The 20,391-nt window shown below is 40.4% G+C and overlaps 1 pseudogene; it reads left to right on the top strand.

Moving 5' to 3' along the window:
- LOC126989615 (uncharacterized) overlaps nucleotides 1-20,391 on the top strand; it is a 41,376-nt pseudogene that overhangs the window by 5,677 nt on the left and 15,308 nt on the right.

Here is a 20,391-nt window from a genome sequence, read left to right on the forward strand (position 1 = left end):
GGAACAAGAGGAGAAATTCAAGAGAAGGAGGAGGAGGAGGAGGAGGAGGAGGACAATTCTTCCCTGTCTTCCTCCCTTGCAGTCTACCCTTCAATGCTCCGTTTTCTTTTTTAGTCCCAATTTCCATTTTCTTTGAGGTTCCGATGTAAAGAAAATGTGAAGGGGGAGTGCCAGTTAGCGCTCAGAAGAGGAGGAGGAAAAGGAGGAGGAGGAGGAGGAGGAGGAGATGAAGGAAAAGGAGGAAGAGGAAGGAGAGGAAGACAAATAGAAAAAAAAAAAAAAAAGGAAGAAGAAGAAGAAGAAGAAGAAGAAGAAGAAGAAGAAGAAAACGAAGAAAAATAAGCAAATAAAAAAGAAAGGAGAAAAAGAGAAAAAACAAAAATCGCATATTTCTCTTCTTCTCTCTCATTTCTCTTCTTCCTCTCTTCTATTCCTCCTTCATCACCTTTTCTCTCCCTTCTTCCCGTTTTCGTTGACGTGGATAAATGGGCAAACAGAAAACGGGAAACACAAACAAATCCATTTTCTATGACACAAAAATATAAATCACAGTGAAGTATTACGTCTCTCTCTCTCTCTCTCAGTCATTTATCATAAGAACAATTTTTTTCCAAGAGACAAGGAAAAAAAAAAGAAATAAAACGATATATTAAAAAGGTGTGTGTGTGTGTGTGTGTGTGTGTGTGTGTGTGTGTGTGTGTGTGTGTGTGTGTGTGTGTGTGTGTGTGTGTGTGTGTGTGTGTGTGTGTGTGTGTGTGTGTGTGTGTGTGTGTGTGTGTGTGTGTGTGTGTGTGTGTGTGTGTGTGTGTGTGTGTTTACTACTACCGCTACTACTACTACTACTACTACTACTACTACTGCTACTGCTACAACAATGAGAGTAAACAAATAAACAAACAAACAAACAAACAGGTAAATCCACAAGACACACCTGTCGTTTGATTGCTAATTGATTACAAGGCGCACGCACACACACACACACACACACACACACACACACACACACACACACACACACACACACACACAGAGAGAGAGAGAGAGAGAGGAATCGTGTTTGTCTGTTTGTTTAAAGGATTATGTTATTATTACCTGTTCAATACGTGTTTATCTCTCTCTCTCTCTCTCTCTCTCTCTCTCTCTCTCTCTCTCTCTTTTATTTCCTCTTCGTTTTATTCATTTCCAAACATTTATTCTCGCTCTATTTGTTTGTTCATTTCCTCACACTCACACACACACGCACACACACACACACACACACACACGCGCGAACTTTCACTTTTCACATCTGACTTTCTCTCTCTCTCTCTCTCTCTCTCTCTCTCTCTCTCTCTCTCTCTCTCTCTCTCTCTCTCTACGTTCTTTTCCTTTATGATGTCTGACCAATTAGATTTCCTTTCCGTGCCTCACGTTCGCTCCTGCCAAAACATTTGTCAGGTAAACACAAAACGTTCATTATGCATTCACAAACTCGCGTCGGTGTGTCCAGAACCGAGGAGGAGGAGGAGGAGGAGGAGGGAGAAGGAGGAGGGGATATTGTTTCGGTAGGGGAAGGGATAGGGGTGGGGAGAATGGGGAGGGAAGGGAAGGAAGAGGAGAGGAGGAGGAAAGAGGGGAAGGGAAGGAAGAGGAAGAGGAGGAGGAGAAAAGAAGGGAAGGGAAGGGAATGGTGGGAGGGAAGGGAAGGAAGAGGAAGAGGAGGAGGAAGAGGAGGAATGAGGGTAAGGGAAGGGAATGGAGGAAGGAAGGGAAGGAGGAGGAAGAGGAGGAGGAGAGAGAGGGTAAGGGAAGGGAAGAAGGGTTAGTAAGGGAAGGGAAGGGGAGAGAAAAAGGAGGGGAGGGAGAGAAGGGAGAGGAAAGGGGAGGGGGAGGGAAAGAAAGGGAGGGAGAGGGTAGGGGTGTGTGTGTGTGTGTGTGTGTGTGTGTGTGTGTGTGTGTGTGTGTGTGTTAGTTGGTAACATTGATATGAAAGAAAACGGGAAACTAAAGAAAATGGGTCAACGTTTCCTCTCTCTCTCTCTCTCTCTCTCTCTCTCTCTCTCTATCTATCTATCTATCTATCTATCTCAATACGAGCATTCCTTCACACACACACACACACACACAGAGAGAGAGAGAGAGAGAGAGAGAGAGAGAGAGAGAGATAACGATAAAAATACTACTACAACCTTAAAATAAAAACACCGTAAAAAAAAAACATTACTCAGAGGAAGACGAGAGGAGGAGGAGGAGGAGGAGGAGGAGGAGGAGGAAACGGAAAGTGAGAGTGACAGAATGAATGAGATAGAATGAGGGAGGAGGAGGAGGAGGAGGAGGAGGAGGAGGAGGAAGCTAAATGGGAGGGAGGTAGGAGACATATACACTTAATAGGAAGAAAGTAAAGAGGAGGAGGAGGAGGAGGAGGAGGTGGAGGTGGAGGTGAGAGAGAGAGAGAGAGAGAGAGAGAGAGAGAGAGAGAGAGAGAGAGAGAGAGAGAGAGAGAGAGAGAGAGAGAGAGAGAGAGAGAGAGACTTACTACCACCATCTTAAGACTCGAGCTATGAATGGACCGCTTAACGACTCTCTTACGTGTAAAAAATAAAAATAAACAAAAAAAAGAATAATAAAAAGTTAGGAAAAGAAAATTAAAGAAAAAAAACACAGGCTCCTCCATTCTCCTCTTAAAAGAACTTGTGAGACTTATTAACATTAACTTTTGAGATGCCGAGAAAGAGATATGTAAAGATGGGGGGGAGGCTGTTTGTTTGTGTTTGTGTGTGTGTGTTTGTTAACCTGTTTGTTTATGTGTTTTTTGTTTGTGTTTGTTTTTGTTTGTTTATCTGTTTGTTGGTTGGTATAGTTGGTTTATCTCCCTGTTTGCTTGTTTGTTTGTTTACCTGTTTGTTTATGGGGGTTTTTTGTTTGTTTGTGTTTGTTTTTGTTTATCTGTTTGTTCGTTGGTATGGTTGGTTTATCTCCCTGTTTGTTTGTTTACCTGTTTGTTTATGCGTTTTTTTTTGTTTCTGTTTGCGTATGTTTGTTTGTTGTTTGTTTGGTATGATTGGTTTATCTCCCTGTTTGTTTGTTTGTTTACCTGTTTATTTATGTGTTTTTTGTTGTTTGTGTTTGTTTGTTGTTGGTTTGGTATGGTTGGTTTATCTCCCTGTTTGTTTATTGTTTGTGTTTCTTTTTAATTTCTCAACTCTTTCATCTCTCTTCCATCTTACACTCTTTCTTTACTTCTTCAATCATATTTTAATACTTCAAAAACCTTAATTAATCTTCAAAATGTTTCTATATTTTTTTACTCTTCCCACACAGTTTTCCTCTACCTCTCCTCCCTCCTCCTCACTCTCTAATCTAACCTAACCAAACATCGCTCTCTCTGACCTAACACAACCTAATCTAACATCACCCTTCTAGCTCAAACCTTCCTGCCTGCTCTCTGTAACGTAACCAAATATAATCTAACCAAACGGCCCTCTTTTCTCCCTCTTCCTCCTCCTTTTTAACCTAACCTACCAAACCTAACATAACAGCCCTTTCTCTCCCTTTCCTTCCCCTCTCTCTCTAACCTAACCTAATCAAAACTAACCCAACAGCCCTTTCTCTCCCTTTCCTTCCCCTCTCTGTCTAACCTAACCTAATCAAAACTAACTTAACAGCCCTTTCTCTCCCTTTCCTTCTCCTCTCTGTCTAAGCTACCTTACCCAACCCTAACTTAACAGACCTTTAACTCCCTTTCCTTCCCCTCTCTGTCTAACCTACCCTACCAACCCTAACTTAACAGACCTTTATCTCCCTTTTCTTCCCATCTCTCTATAACCTAACTTCCTTCCAGCTAACCTAACAGACCTTTCTTTTCCTTTCTTTCCCCTCTATCCCTACCTAACCTAACCTAACCCTCCTTCTCTTTCCCCCTTCCAGCTACGACGCGCGGGCCAGCCTTGAGCGGGGGACTGTGGCGCGTGGTGTAGGCTCGCGTATGGTCCTGAGCGGCGGTGGGACAGGCCTGCTCATACGAAACGTTCACCACAGGGACGAGGCGGAGTACAGGTGTCAGGTGCACTTCCGCCTCTCGCCTACCTGGACACAGAGGCTACTTTTGCGTGTGCCGGGTGAGTTGAGGTAGAGAGGTTGGCAGGTGTGTGTGAGGGAGGAAGGTGAGCAGGTGTGTTGGGGAGAGAGAACAGGTGTGTGGGTATGTGTTTGTGTGTGTTTGTGTTTGTGTGTGTGTGTGTGTGTGTGTGTGTGTGTGTGTGTGAGTGTGTGTGTGTGTGTGTGTGTGATGATTATGTTGATTTGAAATGTTTGTCATACCCGTTACTCTCTCTCTCTCTCTCTCTCTCTCTCTCTCTCTCTCTCTCTCTCTCTCTCTCTCTCTTCTTAAGGGCAAACATCCCCTGACACAAACTCTCTTCGTCAGGAAATTTAGTGAAAATCTCTCTCTCTCTCTCTCTCTCTCTCTCTCTCTCTCTCTCTTCATGTCAGTTCAATTTCACTGCAAGAAACTTTTCAATTCCTGCTTACCTTCCTACGGATACTCTCTCTCTCTCTCTCTCTCTCTCTCTCTCTCTCTCTCTCTCGTTGACAGAGTAGGTTTCCAGGAGAACAAAGTTTGGGATGACTCTCTCTCTCTCTCTCTCTCTCTCTCTCTCTCTCTCTCTCTCTCTCTCTCTCTCTCTCTCTCTCTCTCTGCATGTGTGTGTGTCTGTCTGTCTCTCTCTCTCTCTCTCTCTGGCAAGGTAAATACCAGAGACGTGACATCCACAAACGAAAGATAAAAAAAGATGCGAAAACTATTGCAAACTCGAGGAAGCGGACTGCGGCTGACGTGGCGACCCGGAAAGTTTCGCTCACTCCCAGAAATGTTCGCTCACCTAATTTGGAGGGTCGTTTATTTACTTTTCAAGAGGAGAGGACAAATAAGGATTACACGTGTTTTTTTATACATTTATTTTTTGTTTGTCTCATTCATTCTTTTCACATTATTTTTATATTTAGTTTTGTTTTTATATTTTTGCTTTTAGTGTTTTTCTCCTTTTTTTATTTTTTTTTCAATGGTTCGACTTTTCTTTTTCTCTTTTTAAGTTCTTTTTTTCATTTTTTTTCCATTTAACATTTTTTTTTGTCTTTTTCTTCTTTTTTCTTTAGTTTTATCCACTTGTTTTATTTTTTTTATTTTCTTCATATTTCCTCTTTCTTTTTGTTCATTTTTTTCCATTTTTCACATTTTATTCATAACCTCAACATCTCAATTGATTCTTTATATTTTTTTAGTTTTCCCATTTATCCATTTTTTTCACTTCTCCATTCATTCACTTATTCATACTTTTCTTTTCCTCTTTTTTTCATTTATTTTTCATTTTTCACATTTTATTCATAACCGAAAAATCTCAATTCATTCCTTATATATTTTTCTAGTTTTCCCATTTATCCATTTTTTCACTTCTCCATTCATTCATTTATTCATACTCTTCATTTCCTTTATTTCATCTCATTTCCTACTTTCATTAATACTTTTCCTATTTTTCCTCTCATTTCCTTCTTTCGTTCATATTTTTCCTTTCCTTTTTTTCCTCTCATTTCCTTCTTTCATTTATACTTTTCCTATTTTTCATCTCATTTCCTTCTTTCATTCATACTTTTCCTTTCCTATTTTTCCTCTCATTTCCTTCTTTCATTAATACTTTTCCTTTTTTTCCTCCTATTCCCTTCTTTCATTCATACTTTTCCTTTCCTTTTTTTCCTCTCATTTCCTTCTTTCATTTATACTTTTCCTATTTTTTCCTCTCATTTCCTACTTTCATTTACACTTTTCCTATTTTTCATCTAATTTCCTTCTTTCATTCATACTTTTCCTTTCATTTTTTTCCTCTCATTTCCTACTTTCATTAATACTTTTCCTATTTTTCCTCTCATTTCCTTCTTTCATTCATACTTTTTCTTTCCTTTTTTTCCTCTCATTTCCTACTTTCATTTATACTTTTCCTTTTTTTCCTCTCATTTCCTACTTTCATTCATACTTTCCTATTTTTTCCTCTCCTTTCCTTCTTTCATTCATACTTTCCTATTTTCTTTTTTTTCGTCCAGGTGGAAAATCTCCCTCCGTTGTTTTGTTTCCGCGCTGATGATGTCACTGATTGCGTCATTACCTGTCTCGTTAATTAGCCTCACCTGCCCGTTTACCTGTGCGGCTGACAAGCGAAGGTTTATGACCACTCTCACTTTTATTCTTTCGCCCGCGTGTCACTTTTGTTTTTAATTTCATTTTGATGTTTGTTTTTAAGGGGTCGGTCTATCTCGCTCTCGCTCTCTCGCTCTCTCTCTCTCTCTCATCCCTTCTTCATTTTCTTATCTACTTTTCCTCCTTTTATTTTCTCTCCTTCTCTCTCCTTCGCTCTTTCTCCCTCCCTCTTCCTCTCTCTCTCTCTCTCTCTCTCTCTCTCTCTCTCTCTCTCTCTCTCTCTCTCTCTCTCTCTCTCTCTCTCTCTCTCTCTCTCTCTCTCTCTCTCTCATCCCTTCTTCATTTTCTTATCTACTTTTCCTCCTTTTATTTTCTCTCCTTCTCTCTCCTTCCCTCTTTCTCCCTCCCTCTTCCTCTCCCTCTCCCTCTCTCTCTCTCTCTCTCTCTCTCTCTCTCTCTCTCTCTCTCATACACGTCACGTTCACAATATTCATACAGATTTAGAGGCCTTGACATATAGCTATAAAACACATACACACACACACACACACACACACACACACACACACTCGGTACCCTCCCCTCTTCCCCTGCCCCCTCCCTACACACCTGTCATCTACCTGTCAGAATATATACCAGCTGCTTAATTATTTACCTGTGCTATCGTCCTAATAAGCCCCCTTCTGCCTGCCCTGTGACACCTGAGTTAATGGGAGGTGAAGATGGGGTTGATGGGGAGGTGAAGGGGAAGGGGAGGGAGATAATGGGGGTGATTTATCCTCTCCCCAATTATCTCTATTTTATTTTTGTTTTTGTCATTTTTGGGGGTATATTTTTTTCTGGTATTTTGTTTTATTTTTCTTATCCATTTATTTATTCTTGTTTTTTTCATTCATTCTCGACTTATTATTTTCATTTTCATAACTATTTGTACGTTTATTCATAAGTTCTTGAGGGGGCCCTGTTAAGTAGAGCGGGTGTATTTTATTTACAGTGGCGGCCGTGATATATGACTTGCTTGATCATTTATCATTTATCCTTTCTTTCCATTTTTTTCAGATTTCAGAACTTTAACCCATTACTTTTTTTTACAACAAAGGAGGCAGCTCAAGGGCACAAAAAAAGGAAACAATAATAAAAAAAAGCCCGCTACTTGCTGCTCCTAAAGCTTGTTAATACCTTTTTTATAACTATTCATTTTCCTTTTATTTCGTATGACAAAATCTATATATTCCTGTTTTTCCCATTTATTTTCATTATTATTCAGATAACCGAGTCTTTCCACCCTTCATCTGTTAATACCTTTTTATAACTATTCATTTTCCTTTTATTTCGTATGACAAAATCTATATATTCCTGTTTTTCTATTTTCTTTTCATTATTATTCAGATATTACAGTATTTCCACCCTTCATCTGTTAATCCCTATTTTTAACTATTCATTTTCCTTTTATTTCGTATGACAAAATCTATATATTCCTGTTTTTCTATTTATTTTCATTATTATTCGGATAATTGAGTCTTTCCATCCTTCATCTGTTAATACCTTTTTATAACTATTCAATTTTCCTTTTATTTCTTATGACAAAATCTATAAATCCATGTTTTTTTTCTATTTATTTTCATTATTATTCAGATAACCGAGTCTTTCCACCCTTCATCTGTTAATCCCTTTTTATAACCACTCATTTTCCTTTTATTTCGTATGACAAAATCTATAAATTCCTGGTTTTTTTCTATTTCTTTTCATTATAATTCGGATAACTAAGTCTTTCCACCGTTCATCTGTTAATCCCTTTTCCAACTATTACGTTTTGTTAATTCTCGTATTACAGAATCTTTCAAAAATCCTGACTAGTAATTCTTTGTTCTATTTATTTTCTAACTTGTCAATCTCTCTTCTAACTCCCTTCATATCGTTTCCCTTCGTCCAACATAGCGTATATTGTTAATCCTTGTTCTCTTTCAATTCTAACTTTTTTTTAACTCGATTCTCCTCGTTTTCTCTCCCTATCACAGAGCGCGTGGAGGACGTGGTGCTAACTGACGGCCTGGGGCTACCTCTAGAGGGCAGGACGGTCGGGCCACTGAGGGAAGGCGGCTCATTGGACCTCGCCTGCCAAGCCAACCACGGTGAGCAAAGGTGTTCGTTATTTTTCAATGTGCCCCTTCCTTCTCTCCCTCTTACTTCCTCTCTTCACATTCCCATTCCCATTCCCACCCTTTCTTTCCCTTTCCCTTTCCTAACCTCTCGCTTTTAGTGTTACCATCTCCATCTTCCTCTCTATCTCTCTCTCTCTCCCCATTCGTCCCTCTCTTCTCATCTCTTTCTTTTCTTTCTCTCTCTCTCTCCGCACCATTTCCTTCCTCTCTCTCTCCTCTCTCTCTCTCTCTCTCTCTCTCTCTCTCTCTCTCTCTCTCTCTCTCTCTCTCTCTCTCTCTCTCTCTCTCTCTCTCTCTCTCTCTCGCTCTCCCGCTCTTCCATCTCTCTCTCTCTCTCTCTCTCTCTCTCTCTCTCTCTCTCTCTCTCTCTCTCTCTCTCTCTCTCTCTCTCTCTCTCTCTCTCTCTCTCTCTCTCTCTCTCTCTCTCTCTCTCTCTCCTCCATTCATGCTAGCGTGAGAGGGTCCAATCAACTCACATTAAGAGGCCATAAATTAATCAGTCCGCCTCGTGTGACCGGCTAATCGGGGCGGATAATCTTGACTCTCACCTCCAATCCTTAATTACGCTCATTAATCCCACCTGGCGTGACCTAAGATGGCCTGAGCTGACCTGACCTCTTCTGGGATGGTTTATATGTGGCGTCGTACCTGTCCTGAACGTGAGGGATACCTGGATTTTTTGTTTTGTGTTTTGATTAGTGTGTGTGTGTGTGTGTGTGTGTGTGTGTGTGTGTGTGTGTGTGTGTAATTTCCTTTTGATTTGCTTTTTTTTTTCTTTTTTTAAGTTTGTTTTGTTTTATGTGCTGTTGTTGTTGTTGTTGTTGTTGTTGTTGTTGTTTGCTGTTTGTAATTCCTAATCCAATTCCAAGCCCAATTCCAACTTTTCTAGCCCAACCAAGCCCAATTTCCAGCCCAATTCCAACTTTTCCAGCCCAACCAAGCCCAACTTCCAGCCCAATTCCAACTTTTCCAGACCAACCAAGCCCAATTTCCAGCCCAATTCCAACTTTTCCAGACCAACCAAGCCCAATTTCCAGCCCAATTCCTACTTTTCCAGCCCAACTCAGCCCAACTTCCAGCCCAATTCCTACTTTTCCAGCCCAACTCAGCCCAATTTCCAACCCAGTTGTAACTTTTCCAGACCAACTAAGCCCAACTTCCAGCCCAATTCCAACTTTTCCAGCCCAACCAAGCCCAATTTCCAACCCAATTGTAACTTTTCCAGACCAACTAAGCCCAACTTCCAGCCCAATTCCTACTTTTCCAGCCCAACTCAGCCCAACTTCCAGCCCAATTGCTCTTTCGAACCCAACTACTCATTTTTTTAGCCCAATTAATCTCCCACTTTCCAGCCCAACTACACACTTTTTCCAGCCCAACTTCTACTACCATTTTTCCAGCCCAACTCAAACAACCATTCTTCCATCCCAATTTCCTGCCCAACTCCTGCTACTTTTTCCCGCCCAACCCTCTCGTAGCATACCATCAGACCCTCACTTCTCATCCAACCAGGAGGAGGAGGAGGAGGAGGAGGTGAGCATGACACAATAGAGCAGTTCCCAGTAAGCTTGATGGAGGTCTCTCTCTCTCTCTCTCTCTCTCTCTCTCTCTCTCTCTCTCTCTCTCTCTCTCTCTCTCTCTCTCTCTTTCTGTATTTATGTGTATGTGTGTGTCTCTTGAGCATAGCGTTGTTATGAGGAGGAGGAGGAGGAGGAGGAGGAGGAGGAAGAGGAATGTATAGTAATGGGGTATAGAGGAGATTATGAGGGTGAAATGACAAGAGGAAGACGAAGAGGAAGAGGAGGAAGAAGAGGAGGAGGAAGTGAAGTAGGAATGAGGAAGATAAATAAAAGAGGAAAAAAATAAGAATATAAGAGAGAGAGAGAGAGAAGAAGAAAGAGGAAGAGAGAGGAAGGAGAAGAATTCAATATATTTAATAAATAAATTAAGCAGGTGAGAGAGAGAGAGAGAGAATCAGTAGGCAGTATGTGGGCAGATGTGAGACAGGTAATAGACAGGTGAGGGAAGGTGAGGGAGAGAGAGAGAGAGAGAGGTGGCTTCACCCTCAACAGGTAAATAAACCTCAATCACTAACTCTCTCTCTCTCTCTCTCTCTCTCTCTCTCTCTCTCTCTCTCTCTCTCTCTCTCTCTCTCTCTCTCTCTCTCCTCTCTATCATTCATTTCTTTTTCATTCTTCTTAATTACTTCCCCTTTGCATATCTCTCTCTCTCTCTCTCTCTCTCTCTCTCTCTCTCTCTCTCTCTCTCTCTCTCTCTCTCTCTCTCTCTCTCTCTCTCTCTCTCTCTCTCTCATCCTTATCTCTTCCCATCTTCCCTACTTTCACTTTTCTTTCTCTTCCCTTCTCTCTCTCTCTCTCTCTCTCTCTCTCTCTCTCTCTCTCTCTCTCTCTCTCTCTCTCTCTCTCTCTCTCTCTCTCTCTCTCTCTCTCCGGGGCGGCAAAACAAGGGGTCACTTTAAACCTCCGTGGAAGGACCGGAAAATGCTTATTAAGATTCAGTTAAGGTAAGGTCAGGTGTGTGTGTGTGTGTGTGTGTGTGTGTAGTAGTAGTAGTAGTAGTAGTAGTAGTAGTAACACCATCACCACTACTACGACTACCAATAATAATAATAATAATAATAATAATAATAATAATAATAATAATAATAATGATATTGGGTTCTCATTTTGTCATGATAATAAATTTACTACGAACAAAGGCGATCCGAAACGAATTTATCTCATTACCTCTCTCTCTCTCTCTCTCTCTCTCTCTCTCTCTCTCTCTCTCTCTCTCTCTCTCTCTCTCTCTCTCTCTCTCTCTCTCTCTCTCGACTTATGGCTTTCCAATCTAACTCTCCGTCTTCCTCACATTCTTCCTCCTCCTCCTCCTCCTCCTCCTCTTCCTCCTCCTCCTTCAATTTCCCATCTTCTTCTCTCATCCTACTTTCACTACAGCCATATTCTTCCTCTTCCTCTTCTTCTTCTTCTTCCTCCTCCTCCTCCTCCTCCTCTTCTATCTAATCTACACACCCCATCGTCCTCTTCCTCTTCCTTCTTCCCTTTTTATTCCTCATGTCGTATCCCCTCCTCCTCCTCCTCCTCCTCCTCCTCCTCCTCCTCCTCCTCTTCCTCCTCCTCCTCCTCCTCCTCGTCTGCCATTGACCTGATAACAAGACCACAACGTGTATTTTGCTTGCTTCATATTCCCCTTCAGTCACTTTGGGCATGGTTATTTATACCCTTCCTTCCCCTTCCTTCCCCTTCCTTCCCCTTCTTTCCCTTCTCTTCCTTCTCTTTCCTTCTGTGTCCCTTCCTGTTATTTATCCCCTTCCTTCCCCTTCCTTCCCCTTCTTATCCTATTTTCCTCTCCCTTCTTCTTCCTTCCTCTCTTCCTTCCTTTCTTTTCCCTTATTTTCACTTTTTTTCCTCTCCTTTCGCTTTTTCCTCCTCCGATTTTCTTCCTTTCCCATAACTTGACCATATTTTCCTCTCCCTTCCATTTCCTTCCTTCCCCTCTTCCTCCCTTCTTCCCTTCCTTTCAACCTTATTTTCACTGTGTTTTCCTCTTCCTTCCTTTTTCTCCCTTTTCTTTTACGATTTTCTTTCTTTCTCTTCATTTCTTTTCTCCTTTCCTCTCCCTCTTCTTCCCATCTTCCTCCTTTTCTTCCCTTTCCTTTCAATATATTTTCATCATTCTTTTCTCTTCCTTTCTCTTACCATTTTCTTCCTTTCTCATAACTTTTCCATATTTTCCTCTCCCTTCCCCTCTTCCTACCTTCCTCTTCTTCCCCTCTTCTTCCCCTCACTTTCACTTCTCTTCCTCTTCTTTCCCTTTTTCCTCTTACGATTTTCTACCTTTCTCATAACTTCCCATATTTTCCTCTCCCTTCCCTTTCATTCCTTCCCCTCTTCCTCCCTTCCTCTTCTTCCCCTCTTCTTCCCCTCTTCCTCCCTTCTTCCCTTAGGCTCTCCTCAACATTCATAACTTATCCGTTCTTCCCTTCTCTCTCTCCTCCCCTTCCTTCCCTTCCTTTTATTATTCCCTCCTCTATCCCTTCTTCCCTTCCCCTCTTCCTTCCCCTCTCATTCCTATCTGGCAAACATTATGTATTCATTTCCTCTAGATTGATTTTCCTCTTCCCTTTCTTTAATAATTTTCTTGTTTTCTTATTTTTTCTTATTTTTTTCATTCTTTATCCTTCTTTTACTTCATTATCTATTTCCTTGTGTTTCTCGTTTTCCATTTTTTTCGCCTTTCCATCATTATTTTTTCTTTCTTTATTCGTTTTCTTGTTTTTTTCTTGTTTTCATTCTTTTCCTTTTTTTCTTTGTTTTTATTTTCTGATTTATTACTCTATTTTTTTCCTTTTTCCTCTTTTTCCACTTTCAATCTCATTTACTTTCTTTCTTATTTTTCTTATTTTCCTTCTCTTTCCATTCTTTCATCTTCTTTTTTTATGTTTATTTCTCATATTTTTTCTCCTTTTCCCTTTTTCGCCCTTTCAAACTTTACTTATTTTTCCTTATTTCTTTTCTTGTCTCTCTTTCCCTCTTTCCCATTTCATTCTTTATTCTTTCCCCTTCCCTACCCATGGAAATACTAACACAACAACCTCTATGAAAGCCTTGTCAAACTACCACAAGGCCCATAACACTACCCATGGAGATATACTACCCACAACAACCTCTACGAAAGCCTTACTAAATGTGTGTGTGTGTGTGTGTGTGTGTGTGTGTGTGTGTGTGTGTGTGTGTGTGTGTGTGTGTGTGTGTGTGTGTGTGTGTAAGTCCCAAAATGTACGAGAGTCAGGCCTGGGAAGGAAAACTAAGTAGATAAGGAAAGGTTATGGTACAGGGGAGCAAGAGAGTAATGTAAATGTGGCTGGCTGTGTCCGTAGATTTATTTTCGCCTTCCCATAAAAAATAGAGTTGAGAAATGTAAACGCGGCTGGCTGTGTCCCTAGAGTTTATGCAGCCTGCCATATGTGTGTCTGTGTGTGTGTGTGTGTGTGTGTGTGTGTGTGTGTGTGTGTGTGTCAAGAAATGTGTGGGAATACGGTCCTGTCTGCATATTCTCAAGCTCTTCCTTCCCTCCGCAGGCTCCACCGAGGTGGTCAGTCTGGCCTGGATGCTGAAGCAGAGACAGTAGACGCCACCTGGGCCGCGGCGGGGAAAGGCATGGCCATCAACCAGGTAAGGAACAGGTGCCTATGACTGTTTTAGGAGTGTGATCGTCATTTGTTTATATTCCTTTCACCTTCTATCCCTCCCTTGACCCCCCTAACTAACCCCTTTCTCCCTTCTCTCCCCATACAGAAACGAAGATGTATTGCAGTCGACTTCTGGTATGCCTGTTTTAGAAGCGTGATCGTCATTTGTTTATATTCCTTTCACCTTCTCTCACTCCTTTGACCCCCCCACCACACCTAACTAACCCCTTTCTCCCTTCTCTCCCCATACAGAAACGAAGATGTATTGCAGTTGAGTTCTGGTATGACTGTTTTAGAAGCGTGATCGTCATTTGTTTATATTCCTTCCACCGTCTATCACTCCCTTAACCCCCCTAACTAACCCCTTTCTCCCTTCTCTCCCCATACAGAAACGAAGATGTATTGCATTTGAGTTCTGGTATGACTGTTTAAGCCTTGTGATCGTCATTTTTTTTTGTATGTTCCTTTTCACTTTCTCCTCACACCTTTAACTCCTTCCTTAACTTCTTTTCTCCCTTCTCCCCATACAGAACAAGATGTATTGCAGTTGAGTTCTGGGTATGACTATTTTTTTAGCGTGATCGTCATTTGTTTATATTCCTTCCCACTTCTCTCACCCCTTTAACGCCTTCTAACCTTACTTCTCCCTTCTTGATGGGCTTGGTGGTTTGTCCCAGCCACTTTATGGCGCAGGCAAGTGTTTATAGTGGCACCATCTTGCTTGGCTCATGAGGGAGAAATTTAGAGAGGTTGTGTAGGTGGTCTTCAGGACAGCTTTGTAGGCTGACTGAAAACCCCAGGTGTGACGGCAGGCGTGACAGGTGAGTAAACAAGTGTGTGTGTAGATGTGAAGGTGTACAACAAATCAACAGGTGCCGAAGTAAGAACAGGTGCACATAAAAAGGTGTTTCATTCAATTAAAAAGAAACTAAAGTTAAATATTAATCCAATCTTAGTCATGTAGAAAAGCCACTTTGAGAGGTGACTGAAAAAATCCCAAATGCGGACACGTGAGTAAACAGGTGTGTGTGTAGATGAGTGAAGGTGTACAGCAAATCAACAGGTACCAGAAGTAAGTACAGGTGTGCGTAAGGTGTTCATTCAATTAAAAGAAACTAACATAAAGTAATCCAATCTCTCCTCGTCCGAGAAGCGACACACGCCTCGCCGCGCGCCAATCGGAACTTCTTTCTAATCCGACGCGAAACTTGGCGTTGAAATTAATTACATTCTTTCTTCCCTTCGTTAAATCCTAAAATGACGAAACGATTATAGAGGGTTTTTTGCTTTCTTCTTTTCTTTCTTCTTCCTCTTAGTTTGCTTCTTCATACTACGTGTTCGCTTCTTTGCCTTTCTTCCTTCCCCTTTAAACCTCAAATGACACACGTGATTATATATGTTTCTTTTCCTTTCTTCCATTCCTTTTGTTTTGGTTTTCATTTTTCTCTTCGCTAACTTCTTTTTTTATCTCATTTGCAAATCCTTGGTAACGTTTTTTTTTTCCTTCTGTTCCATTGAGTCATTTTCTTTATAGGGCGCTATCTGTCTATCTATCTGTCTATCTATTCATTCTCTAACGTATCTCCATCTGTCTATCTACTCTGTCTGTCTATCTGACTATCTATGGCCTATCTCTGTTCTATCTATCTTTGTCATTCTGTCTATCCTGTTCATTCATCAATATGTGTTCATCTATCCATCTGTTCATCTATCTTCTCTGTATCTGTTTCATCTGTCTATCAACATATCTCTATCCATCCAATCTATGTCTATCTATCAATCTGTCAATCAATCTATTTATCTGTCTATCTATCTGTCTATCTATCTGTCTATCTAGCATCAATATGTGTCCTGTCTATCCATCTGTCCATCTATCTATCTCTGTATCTATTTATCTATCAACTTATCTCCTATCTATCAATCTCTGTCTATCTATCAATCTGTCAGTCCCTATCCTGTTTATCTCTGTTTATCTACCTCCACTCTCTGTCATCTATCTGTTTGTCTACTTCTATTCATATATCGCCATGCTCTTTATCCTATGTATTACTCTCTCTCTCTCTCTCTTTTCTCCCCATCTCATCACTTCTTTCCTCTAACTTTCTTTCGTTCCAATTTGCCTTTTAGATCTTCCACTTCTCTCACTACTAAACTTTCCTCTCCTCTTCCTCTCCACTTTGATTGCATGTTCTAAGTTCACATTAATTATCTGAATCTGATATACCATATTTCATTTATTTTCATGCAGAATTATATATGTTTTCCGTCTTTTGGGGATTGGTGACGAACCATAAACGCAGATGTATGTTGCATTTGAGTTCTAGTATGATTGTTTTAGAAGACGTGATCGTTCATTTGTTTTATTCGCTTCCACCTTTCTCTCAACCCTTAGACCCCCTAACTAACCCCTTTTCTCCTTCTCCCCATACAGAAAAATTGAAGATAGTATTGCATTTGAGTTCTGGTATGATTGTTTTAGAAGCGTGATCGTCATTTGTTTTATGTTCGCCAACGCTTCTCTACAACCCCTTTAATCCCCTAACTGAACTCCTTTTCTCCCATCTTCCCTATGTAGAAACGAAGGTGTATTTGCATTTTGAGTTCTGGTATGATTGTTTTAAACCGTGATCGTCATTTGTTTTATATTCCTTCCACCTTCTCTCAACCCCTTTAACCCCCTAACTAACCCCTTTCTCCCTACTCTCCCCATACAGAAACGAAGATGTATTGCAATTGGGTTCTGGTATATGATTTCGTTTTAGAAGCGTGATCGTCATTTGTTTATATTCCTTAACCTTCTATCACTCCCTTAACTCCCCTGTATCCTGACCCTTTCTCCCTTCTCTCCCCCATAAAAGAGCGAGGTGTATGGCCATTTGAGTTCTGGTATGATTATTTTAGAAGCGTGATCGTCATTTGTTTATATTCAACCACCTTTTCTCAACCTTTGAACCCCCTAACTCAACTCCCTTTCTCCTTCTCTTCTCCCAACCTGAAACGAAAGTGTATGTGCATTTTGGGTTCAAGGTGCTTGACTGTTTTAGGAATGCAGTCGTCATTTTATTTATATTCAACTACATCCTCATAACCTAACTAACCCCTTTCTCCTCTCTCTTTCTTCCCCACACAGAGCACACTAAGCGGACTGAGATGAAGCATCGTAACGCACTTTCACCTCACTGCAGACTGGTGGCACATTGTGACCCCGAACTGGACACGTCAGAACCTGTAGACTCCTCCATCCTCATCACTATGTGTGTAAGTGTCTGTGTGTGTGTCTGTGAGAAGGGTTGGGGTGGGGGAGAGAGGAGGAGAGAAAGGAAGGAAAGAGAAATAAAGGAAGGGGAAAATCAGAAAGGAAGGAAGGAAAGGATGGAAGGAGAGAAGGAATAAGACAAATGATTAGGTAAGAAGGTGAGTAGGTAGCAGAGGTAGAAATGAATAAGGGAAATGTAAAGTTAATAGATAGATAGACAAAGTGTACATAGAGAAATAGAGAGAGAAAGGGGAAAAAGGAGAGAAATGGTGAAAAGAGAAAAGGAAAACATGAATGAGCGAGGAAAAAGAAGAATAAGAAAGAAAGGAGCAGAAGGAATGAGAGAAAAAGACAGAGAGAGAGACCGAGAGAGAGAGAGAGAGAGAGAGAGAGAGAGAGAGAGAGAGAATACTGAAGAGGAAAAACGCAAACAGGAACAGAAAGAAGAAAGAAAGAAAGAAAGAAAGAGATGAAAGTATTCAATAAACAGACAAACTAAAACCAATTCGGACCCAACTTACCAGCGCTTTATCATTTTATCTCTATCTCTTAGTTTTCCTTAATGCCCACGTTTCTTCGACTAAAGAAAACGAAACCAAGAAATTTTAAACACACACTGAAAGGCAGAAGAGAACTTTCCTCAGTGAGTTTGAGTGAGGTTGCGTCAATGTTAAGGAGGAGGAGGAGGAACGTTGGTCGTGTTAAGGAAAGGAGAAGAAGAAGAAGTTTGAAGGAGGAGAAGAGAAGAAGAAGAAGAAAGAAGAAGAAGAAGAAGAAGAAAAAATGATGATGATGTTGATAAGCAAGAAAAAAATAATAAAGAAAATACGAAAATGAAAAGAAAATGAAAGAAGAAAAAGAAGAGATGAAAGGAGAAAGAAGAAAGAAAGAAAAGAACGAATAAAAAAAACAAAAAACAAAATAAAGAACAGGAGAGAAAGAGGAAAAGGAAGGAAAAAAAAAGGAGAAAAATTTGGAAAAGAAAAATAGAGAAAGAAAAACTTGCAAAAAAATATATAAAATACTACAAAAATATCAAAACAACCCAAGACAAATATTTTCCTTTAAATCTTCACTAGAAAAAAAAAAGAAAAATGAAAATAAGGGGGAAAAAAGTTGTATAAGAAAGCTACATTACATACGCTTTCGCTTTCCTCAGAACGATTAACAACTAATTAGAGAAAGAAGTGAAAATTGAGAATAAACAAACAAACAAACAAACAAAATAAACAAAAGGGCAAATATCAGCATACTGATTTTCATACAACTATTTAACACAACTAACTTCTTCTTCTTCTTCTTTCCTATCTATCTTATTCCTCATTTTCTCACCTGTGAAAGAAAGAGAAATAGACAAATGATTAAGAATGATGATGAGAGAGAGAGAGAGAGAGAGAATCATTGTTTTTGTCTACAATGAACTCTAGAAACACACACACACACACACACACACCCACACACACACACACACACACACACACACACAGAGTCACTGTAAGTTCTTACCGTGTGTGTGTGTGTGAAGAGAGAGAGACATTAATTTCATTTATTTTTATCTATTTCCTCTTAAGCGAATTTTGTCTCCCTCATGTCTCCTCCTCCTCCTCCTCCCTCCTCCTCCTCTCTTCCTCCCTCCTCCCTCACATTTCCTAATCTTCTTCCTCTTTTGTATCCATTAATTCTTCACTGATATCTTTTCTTCCTTCCTTCCTTCCTTCCTTCCTTCAATTCGTCTCAAATTCCTCCTCCTCCTCCTCCTCCATTATCTCATTAAACTTTTTCTTCCTCTAATTTCCTTCCTCCCTTATGTCTTCTATTCCATTTCTTTTAATTTTCTTATTTATTTTCTCTCCCTCATTCTTCCTTCCTTCCCTTCCTTCAATAATAGTTCTTCTCTTCTTAATCTTCCTCCTCCTTCAAAAATTCCCTTCCCTTCTTAGAAGCCTCCTCCTCCTCCTCCTCCTCCTCCGCCTCCTCCTCCTCCTCCTCCTTTTCCTCCTTCTCTTCCTTTCCTCCTCTCTCTTATCTCCTCTTTTTCTATCCTTTTCTTCCTTCATTTCACTAACTCTTTTTCTTTCATCTTTTCTTGTTTCTTTCCTTCCTTCCTCCATCCTCTCTCCTCTTCCCTCCTTCTCTCCCTCCTTCTCCCTCTCTTTAGACGTCCAGGCTTCACTGTTGGTGGAGGAGGAGGAAACGGAGGAGGAGAAGAAATAGTGGAAGGAAGAAGTGTGGACCTCTGCTCAGTTCATAAACCACCTGCTTACAACATCACCTGGCTGCTAAACGTGAGTGCTAATTAGATGTTGGACAGGTGTGTCAATATGTGACTTCAGGTAATGATGAATCTAGTAGTTAATATTCAAGGTGTTGTTTAATTAGTTGTATGATTATTACTATTATTTATCACCTATGGTTGTTTATAGTGTGAAGGGGAGGGGCAGGTGGCTGAGTGGTTAGCGTGACATGGGCAGGACTCGAACCCAGGCTCTAATAGACGCGGCACCGGCACGCTGATCACTCAACACAGACCCTATACCTGTGTCACAGTGATCAAGATGTAGCAAGTTAATCAAGGTATTTAATGCCTACAAAAGTAATTACCAAGATTTATTATTACCTGTATTTAGCAATTAAGTGGACAGGTGTGTATTAATCATCTGTGTGTGTGTGTGTGTGTGTGTGTGTGTGTGTGTGTGTGTAAATAAGACAGGTGTGTATAGTTATTGGTACACTCCTCAGGTGTCTCAAGGTGTTTTATAAGTGAAAATTAATCCTGACTCTGTAATACCTGTGCTCTCTCTCTCTCTCTCTCTCTCCTCTCTCTCTCTCTCTCTCCTCGCTCTCTCTCTCTCTTTCTCTGTAAGGATTACAGACTAAGATTTCTTCTTCCTTCCTTATACTTTCTTTTACTGCTTTCTTTCCCTTCTTTCTTTCTTCCTTTCTTTTCTTTCTTCCTTCCCTTTCTTTTCTTTCTTTCTTTCTTTTCTTCCCTTCCTTCCTTCCTTCCTGCCTGCCTGTCCTGTCTTTGCTGCTTTCTTTCTTTCTTTCTTTCTTTCTTTCTTTCTTTCTTTATTTTCCTTCCTTCAGATATTTATAAATCTGCGGAAAAAGAAATATGGAGGAAGAGGAGGAGCAATGGAGGAGGAAAGAAGGAAGGAGAGGTGAGAAAATTAGAAAGGAGGAGGAAAAACAGATGAAAGATGGAGAAGAGATCAGAATAAAAGGAAAAGGAAAAAGAATAAAGGAAAAGATACTCGAAAAGAAGGAGGAGGGAGGAGGTTGAGGGAAAGAAAAAATAAAGAAGGAAGGATAAAGAAAGCAGAAATATGAGGTTAAGGTGAAAGAGGAGGAGGAGGGAAGGAGGAGGAGGAAGATGTTACAGAAAGGAGGAGGAAAAGCAGATGAAAGAGGTAAGATATAGAATGAATAAAGAAGAAATGGAGAATAGGAAGAAAGAAAAGGAGATAAGGAGAGAAAGATAAAGAAGAGTTTGAGAAGAGGAGAGATGAAAGAGAGAATGAAAGGTGAACGAAAGGAGGGAAGAGAAGAAAAAACAGAGAGAGAGAAGAGGAGGAAAAGAAGAAAGAAAAAAATT

This window comes from Eriocheir sinensis, unplaced genomic scaffold, assembly GCF_024679095.1.
Source record: "Eriocheir sinensis breed Jianghai 21 unplaced genomic scaffold, ASM2467909v1 Scaffold1240, whole genome shotgun sequence".
NCBI classification, from domain to species: Eukaryota; Metazoa; Arthropoda; class Malacostraca; order Decapoda; family Varunidae; genus Eriocheir; species Eriocheir sinensis.